Source organism: Engystomops pustulosus, chromosome 4, assembly GCF_040894005.1.
Source record: "Engystomops pustulosus chromosome 4, aEngPut4.maternal, whole genome shotgun sequence".
NCBI classification, from domain to species: domain Eukaryota; kingdom Metazoa; phylum Chordata; class Amphibia; order Anura; family Leptodactylidae; genus Engystomops; species Engystomops pustulosus.
In genome coordinates, this window is record NC_092414.1 from 104,216,546 (window position 1) to 104,225,327 (window position 8,782).

The following is an 8,782-nucleotide window of genomic DNA, read 5'->3' on the forward strand; positions in this document are numbered from 1 at the left end:
ATATTGTCAGTATAACACAATACATACTGTTTCAATGTGTTTGCATCTCTTTAGTATAGTTAGCTTTCAACTAGGGTCAGGAAGTAAGTAAGGGTTTCAAAAAAAATCTTATCCATTTCAATATTTATATTTTATGATTTTCATTGCAGAATATGCTTAGCAATTTTCACTTTGGCCAGAAGGCTTATTAGTAATTAAATAATGAGTTTATTAATAGAGCACCTTTAATTTCACGGTGTTGTACATTCAGTAAGGGGTTCAAGCACATTCAGATGAGAACAAATTCAAGTACAATATTCAAAAACAACAGATCTGGAACAAGTGTAATGAGGACTTTACCCATAAAGGCTCACAATCTATTTTGAAGGGAAGATGGAGACAAAAGCAGTGGGGTTATTGCGTATTGTAGGTAAACAGATGGGCTCTCAGATTATGTTTGAGAGGTGGGGGATAGTCTGACATGTTTTGGTTGGGTTCCAGAGTATGTACAGGAGAACTCCTGGAGATGGTTGTGAGAAGAGCGGATGGTAGTAGAGGGAAGCAGGAGGTCTTGTGAGGAATGGAGATTATTCTTCCTCTCCCCGCCACATCTCTGGTTTCTACAACCCGCACTCCACTATGGGAGTGTTCGGGCAAGTGGGGGTTGGGTGAAGGTGCAGCCTGTCAACGTTAGTATAGTCTTAGCCGCAGTTCCAGCGGCAACTAAGCCAGTTCTTACCTAGTCTACAAGTCGGAACTGGCAGAGTCTACACCTGTATTTACCAAGAGGTTCTAAACATCAGTCTTAATATATTCCCCCCTATGTGTGAGATGGCATTGTCTGCTTTGTTCAGACATGTATAGAGAGGGCAGGTTGTCGACAGCTTTGTAAGTCATGGTTAATATTTTAAACTGAAGTTGTTCAATGGGAGACCAGTGGAGCGACTGGCAATGGAGAGTGGGATGGCAGGGCAGCAGAGTTACTGAGCAGGCCACAGAGAAGAATATTTCAGTACCCCAAGCTGGAGATGATGAGGAAATGGACCAGCAATTTTGTAGAGTTAACCCCTTAAGGACGCAGGGTATTTTCGCTGATTTCTCGCTCTCCATCTTCAAAAATCCATAACTTTTTCATTTTTCCGTGTACAGAGCTGTGTGAGGGCTTATTTTGTGCGTAACAAATTTTTCTTTCCCATGATGTTATTTATTATTCCATGCCATGTAGTGGGAAGCCGCAAAAAAATTCCAAATGTGGAAAAATTTAAAAAAACTGCATGTGCGTCATGTTCTTGTGGGCTCAGTTTTTTACGACTTTCACTCTGCGCTCCAAATAACACGCCTACTTTATTCTTTGGTTCGGTACGATCACGGTGATACCAAATTTATATAGGTTTTATTGCGTTTTAATAAATTTTCAAAAATTAAATGAATGTGTACAAAAAAGAAAAAAAATTTTTTGCCATCTTCTGACGCTAATAACTTTTTCATACTTTGGCGCATGGAGATGTGTGAGGGGTCATTTTTTGCGAAATGAGCCGACGTTCTCATTGCTACCATTTTGAGGACTGTGCGACATTTGGATCATTTTTTATTACATTTTTTATGTCATCTAAAAAGGTGTAAAAGTCGCATTTTGGACATTTGGGCGCCATTTGCCGTTCCGGAGGTCACCGCCGCCCGTAACCGTTTTTATATTTTGATAGATCGGGCATTTTGGGACGCGGCGATACCTAATGTGTCTGTGATTTTTACTATTTATTATATTTTATATCAGTTCTAGGGAAAGGGGGGTGATTTGAACTTTTAATATTTTATTATTTTTTTACATTTTTTAAACTTTTTTTTTTCTCTTTTTTTCCACTGTTTCTTAGACCCTCTAGGGTACATTAACCCTAGATGGTCTGATCGCTCCTGCCATATACTGCAATACTACTGTATCGCAGTATATGGCATTTCTGCACACTATACATTACAATGAGCCACAGGCTCATTGTAATGCATGTGCAGAAGCCATGTATCCTCGGGTCAAACGAAGACCTGAGGCTACCATGGCAACCGATCGCCGCCCCCCGATGACGTTCGGGGGAGCGGCGATCGGAGGTAAGATGGCGGCGCCCACGCGCCGCCAAATTTAAAGTGCCGCCGGCGACTTTGCCGGCGGCAAAGAAGAGGTTAACACCCGCGATCGGTGCAAGCACCGACCGCGGGTGATAGCGATGGGTCTTTGCTGCGATATGCAGCAAAGCCCATCACTGTATGAAGAAGGCTCAGCCCGTGAGCCTTCTTTATACAACCTTCACAGCTCCGTGGCGGATATATCCGTCACGGAGCGTGAAGGGGTTAAGGAAGTATCGGATGTTATTGAGATGAAGGCTGCAGGTTGTAGTGAGGGCCTAGCTGGGGAGCTTAAACTGGTATTCCCAAAAAGACAAGATTCTTAAATATACTCAGGATAACAAAATAACACATTTTTTAATTCAATGTTAGTCACAAAAATACAGCATTTCACAGATATAAGTCCAACATGTTCTCCTGACGCTGCACTGCTCTCTGCACTCCAGCCCCCACCTTTGTATTCCAGGACAAGTTTACACACACACAAGCACATACTTCCTGCCAGCAAACAGCTGCAGGATGAGGGGATTAAAGCTACAAGAAGATAAGGTCTGTATCCAGGGGAGCACAGTATGTTGTGCCTGAAATGTAGTAGAGCTGAGAATGTAATTGTGTGTAATACACATCTCATCATCTCAGATCTGTCTAATCTCTCTTTGTATGTGTAAGATACTAGTACAATGTTCAGAAGCTAAATGAAAGTGTATGTAGACCTGTAACCTGATCATCTAAGCACAGAGAGATCATGAAGTGTCTGCTTACAGAGTCCCTGCCCACAATCTCCAGGCGATAGACTTTTGGGTCCAGGGAGAGTGTAGAGCCACATATTGTGATGGTTATGCCTGGTGGGAGGGATGCATTAGGTGGCGGAAAGATTAAGACATCTTATTTTTATCTGTGTTACGTTTTAGAAAGTGGGAAGAGATGTCTATGTAAGAGATATAGATCTGTGTCATCTGCATAGGAGTAGTATTGAGAGCTATGTCACTTTTTTTTTTTTTTTATTATCTTCTTTATTAGATTTTCAATAAAATTAAAACATATTGTACATCATACAGCCCTTTTTAGGGCATCATGAGCATTTAGTTACATATTTTTCAAAAATATTATATCCTAGATAGTTTGAAAAACAGCTTATCTATATTCCTTCTACAATTATCCCCTATCTCCCCACCCTCCCTGAGATGCAACTGGCTTCTTGTTTTATTCTAGTTAATTTGTCCTTACTTAGATTTCAAATCTCACCGTAGAGTGCAACTATTTCCTCTCTTGAGAATATCCTATTTACTATGGGTCCCCACATTTTTTTCCACTTCTCATCTTTGTTCTTTTTATATTCTCTATTCTTCTCTACCCATTGAAACATCAAGAACTCTTTCCATTTTCTTTTCACTTGTAATAATGTAGGTAGATGTGTGGATATCCATTCTGTCAATAATACCTTCTTAACAGCCATCAACAGCAAGTCTATCAATTCGTCTTTCTGTCTGCCAAGACTTCTCTCACGGTACTGAAAAACACTTCTCCATACATCCATTTCTATTCTCTCCCCTAATACGTATTCAATTAGCTGGTTTGCTGATCCCCACAATTTCTTGACCGCTTGACAAGACCAGAGGCAGTGTGTGAGGTTTGCATTAGCTCTTGCACACTTGGGACACTCTGCTTTATATTCCAGGAACTTATTTTGAAATGTTTTATCAAAGGCCCAATAAGCTCTCAATGTTATTTTCCACTGCATTTCTCTCAAATTCTCAGAAATGGTGGCTTTATGTGTATCCCTCCATCCCTTTGAGAGCCTTATTCCTACTTCCTGATTTGTAAGTTCTGTCCTTATTTCGTCCTTCCATTTTCTTGCTATTCTTCCTTCAAAGACTTCATCTACTTTGGGGGAGATGGCTTTCCTTAAACCGGCTATTGAGGGGTCGCCGTTCCTATCCGTCATAAGTGCCACAAACTGTTTTTGGGTCTCCTTCCCTAACCACCATAGATCCTCTTTCCTCCCTATTGCGCTTACAAGCTGAAAGTAATGTAAGAATTGCGTTTCACCTAAGCCATATTCAGCTCTTAACTGGCTAAATGTTTTGATTTTATTGTCCTTCCTATCCACTATATCTGCCATCTTAACAATTCCTCTCCTCTCCCATTCCCTTATCCATGCTTTAGACCCTTCCCATTTCTTCATTTCCAATGCTTCCTGGATCTTTAAAAACTCTGAGGTCTCTACTGGTAAACCAAATCTTCTCCTCAATATCTTCCATACCACTCTTATATCTCGTAATAATACTGAGCTTTTTGCCTCCCAGCTTAGCGTCCCTGTTTTCTCGTGTAGAAATATATTCAGTGATAGGGGCTCTACCAAACTTTCTTCTGCCTCTCTGTCTACCAGTGTCTCTCGTCCGTTAATCCATTGTGCTACTATCCTTGCTATGCAAGAGATGTTGTATTCTCTCAGATTGGGAAAGGAGAGACCCCCCACTGCACGTGGTTTCTGAATATTCAGCATTGATACCCTAGCTTTTTTCCCGTTCCATAAGAATCTCTGAAAGAGGCTATTTATTTTTTTTATGTCATCGTGTCTTATAAGGAGAGGAAGATATTGCATGGTATGCATTAGTCTAGGAATGATTACCATTTTAATGAGATTTTTCCTTGCAAATAATGACAGGGGAAGTTCCCTCCATTTCTTTATGTCTCTAACTATTCTCTCTATAAGGGGTGTATAGTTTAGTGGGTATAGTCTTGTGCTATCTCTACTTAACCATATTCCTAGATATTTAAGTTTATCTCTTACTATATTCAATCCCCATGCTATGTCACTTAATGAGAGGGGGCAAGGTGAAGGGCTGGTATAGACAATGAAAGTTTGGCTGGAGAGGTATAAGGAGACCCAGGAAAGAGCCAGATCAGCCATGTCACAGGAACATAGGGGTTATTTATCAGAGCTTGTGCGCCAGAAAATTGCCTACAAACCCTGAAATTGGCCTAATTCATGATGCTCGGCCACAGTGTGGTGAAATATTGCCCAGAACCTGGGCACTACCTATAGCCTCCAGTAGGAGGCTATAGCACAATTCTACACCAAGCAAGACCTGCTGTACCGCACTGCATGACGGCAGCCGAATATATCAGTATTCCAGAGCCACCTGATATATCAGAAGCATTCAGGGGATGGGTAACCATCATACGCAGGCGCACCATGCAACAACTTATGATACATGCCCTCTATAGTGTCTGTAGCGGGAAAGAATGGTCAAGAGTGTCATATGCAGGGGACAGATCAAGAAGTAGGACAGCAGAGTAGTGGTGTTTCGCTTTGGCAGCTTTTGTTTAAGGTCGTCTCAGTGGAGTGATTGACACTACTATCTGGATTACGACCCAAAGACTTGGAGGGTAGTTCTATATGGACATGTTGTTCTAGGAGTTTTGAAGCAAACGGAAATAGCAAGATAGGGCGATATTCAGCAGAGAAGAAGGGACCAGACATAGTTTCTTTAGGATGGGTGTGACAGTTGCATGTGTAAAGGAACATACAATCACCGGCCACTTTATTAGGTACACCTGTCCAACTGCTCGTTAACACTTAATTTCTAATCAGCCAATCACATGGCGGCAACTCAGTGCATTTAGGCATGTAGACATGGTCAAGACAATCTCCTGCAGTTCAAACCGAGCATCAGTATGGGGAAGAAAGGTGATTTGAGTGCCTTTGAACGTGGCATGGTTGTTGGTGCCAGAAGGGCTGGTCTGAGTATTTCAGAAACTGCTGATCTACTGGGATTTTCACGCACAACCATCTCTAGGGTTTACAGAGAATGGTCCGAAAAAGAAAACATCCAGTGAGCGGCAGTTCTGTGGGCGGAAATGCCTTGTTGATGCCAGAGGTCAGAGGAGAATGGGCAGACTGGTTCGAGCTGATAGAAAGGCAACAGGGACTCAAATCGCCACCCGTTAAAACCAAGGTAGGCAGAAGAGGATCTCTGAACGCACAGTACATTGAACTTTGAGGCAGATGGGCTACAGCAGCAGAAGACCACACCGGGTGCCACTCCTTTCAGCTAAGTACAGGAAACTGAGGCTACAATTTGCACAAGCTCATCGAAATTGGACAATAGAAGATTGGAAAAACGTTGCCTGGTCTGATGAGTCTCGGTTTCTGCTGCGACAATCGGATGGTAGGGTCAGAATTTGGCGTCAACAACATGAAAGCATGGATCCATCCTGCCTTGTATTAACGGTTCAGGCTGGTGGGGGTGGCGTCATGGTGTGGGGAATATTTTCTTGGCACTCTTTGGGCACCAATTGAGCATCGTTGCAATGCCACAGCCTACCTGAGTATTGTTGCTGACCATGTCCATCCCTTTATGACAACAATGTACCCAACATCTGATGGCTACTTTCAGCAGGATAATGCGCCATGTCATAAAGCTGGAATCATCTCAGACTGGTTTCTTGAACATGACAATGAGGTCACTGTACTCAAATGGCCTCCACAGTCACCAGATCTCAATCCAATAGAGCATCTTTGGGATGTGGTGGAACGGGGATTCGCATCATGGATGTGCAGCCGACAAATCTGCAGCAGCTGTGTGATGCCATCATGTCAATATGGACCAAAATCTCTGAGGAATGCTTCCAGCACCTTGTTGAATCTATGCCACGAAGAATTGAGGCAGTTCTGAAGGCAAAAGGGGGTCCAACCCGTTACTAGCATGGTGTACCTAATAAAGTGAAAGGTTGAATAGGAGTTAGAGCTTGGATAAGCATAGCGGTGAGGTTGGGAATAAGATGTGATGGAATTGAGTCAAGCTTGACAGCATGGGCATTGTATATCCTGGTTCAGCTGCATGGATTGAAACTTTCCTCGATGTTGTCAATCTTGTTTTTGAAGTGTGCGGTGAAGTTCTCGGCAGTGATGAGAGAGTTGGGCGGGGTTGCTGGTGGACGGAATAGGGACGGGAAAGGTAGAAAATAATTGTCTAACTTGTGAGATATGGAAGGTCTAACATAAACAAAACAGATTACCTATCTGTTTTGTAGACATGAGTGCAGATTTTATAAGTGAGGACCACCTGCTTGTATGACAAGTGGTCTTCCAGCAGCACAAAATGCCAACCCAGAAATTATAAATACCACAGCACAATACAAAATACTACCCCAGAAACCAAATACTGCATTCAGACGATAAGTAATTAGACTACAGACCTAGCAGTAAATAATAATGCAGAACCTAGACCAAACAAATGTACAGTACCCAAACCAGACAATTAATTATAGAAACACCCCCATCCACAATACAAATAACAGTTACCCCACAGGAGGCAATAATATTAATAATGGAGACCTTAGAGCAGACAACCTTTCCTAGCTCTTCTTCTGCTCCCAACAAAATACTGTAGTTTCTTCTTTGATACTGGTCTAAGGCTACCTTCACATAAAATCTTATTTTCCTCTGCTATGAACTACAGCTCTCTTGTTTTAGTGAGGTCAGTGTGGGGAATTTATCATTGCCTTTACACCAGTTTCCTGCCACAAAAATAGTAAAAAGTGAAAACTAGTGCAAGAATTTGAAATTATAAGAGCGACTACTCCACCTCCACGCCATGTGAGTAGGGAGGGGGCATAGAGGGGCAGGACCTCCAGCGAACCAGTTCTTCCCCACAGTAGTCAGATCACAATGCTCCCCAAAATAGTAGCCAAAGTCTCAGTGCCCCCCCCCCCCCCATACTAGCCAAGTCACAGGGCCATTCTTATTTAATATAACCATCCCCCTCTCCCCAGTAGTCTACGGAGCATGCATGAGCGGCTGTGCAGGACCAGTGAGGACCATCTGCCTGCATCGGAACAGCTCCAGCAATAGGCAGGTGGAGCTGTATATCTGCAAAAACAGTCCACGTATATCTCTCGTTTATGTGGATCCTCTGAAAAGACGAAAGGCAGGCAAATGATGCATATAGTTTGTCCCAATCCAAGTGTCACATCACTGTGTTACCTAGTAACTAATCCACAGATACAGAGGGCACATAGATGACAACGGGACTTCAATGAGAGGGCAAAGCCGTAAACACGGCCAGAAATAGGACCTGCTAGTTTTTCCTCTGGGTTCATTAGGCTCACATTGGGCTGTGTATGGGGTCGGCTCCAGGTTTCAGTAGGCCCCTGGGAGACAGAGCCTCTGTAGGCCCCTTTGCAGTAAACTCACATGGCAGCATTAAACATTCAGAAACAGTCTCCTGTTCCCTAAAATATTCCCTTGTTTATCATACCAAACACCCCCTTCACTCCCTGTAGTTTCCTTATATACAGCCGTAGGGGCCCCCCAAGCAGCTTTTGGCCCTGACACTTGCCCGGGTATGGCCAGTGTTGGCGCCAGCCCTTGCTGTGTGTATGAGGCTATTGAAATACATGTTAAAAAAAGGCTAGTGCAGATGTGAGGAATGTGTCTGTGTGCATGAGGGCTAATTGAAAGTGGCGCACACATTTACTGCAGATCATTGCACCAGCCATGTGACTGGCAGCTACCCTGTACTAGCTATACAGTGGCACATGCCAGGCTCTCCTGGGGTTCCTATCAATAGATAAACTGGCTAGATGGTTGGGGGATCGGTAAATTGTGCCGGGACTTTCCGCACTGGTGTGGACGGGGACCTGTCAGCAGCCCGTGCTGTGCGGAGGGGGAGGAGGCGCC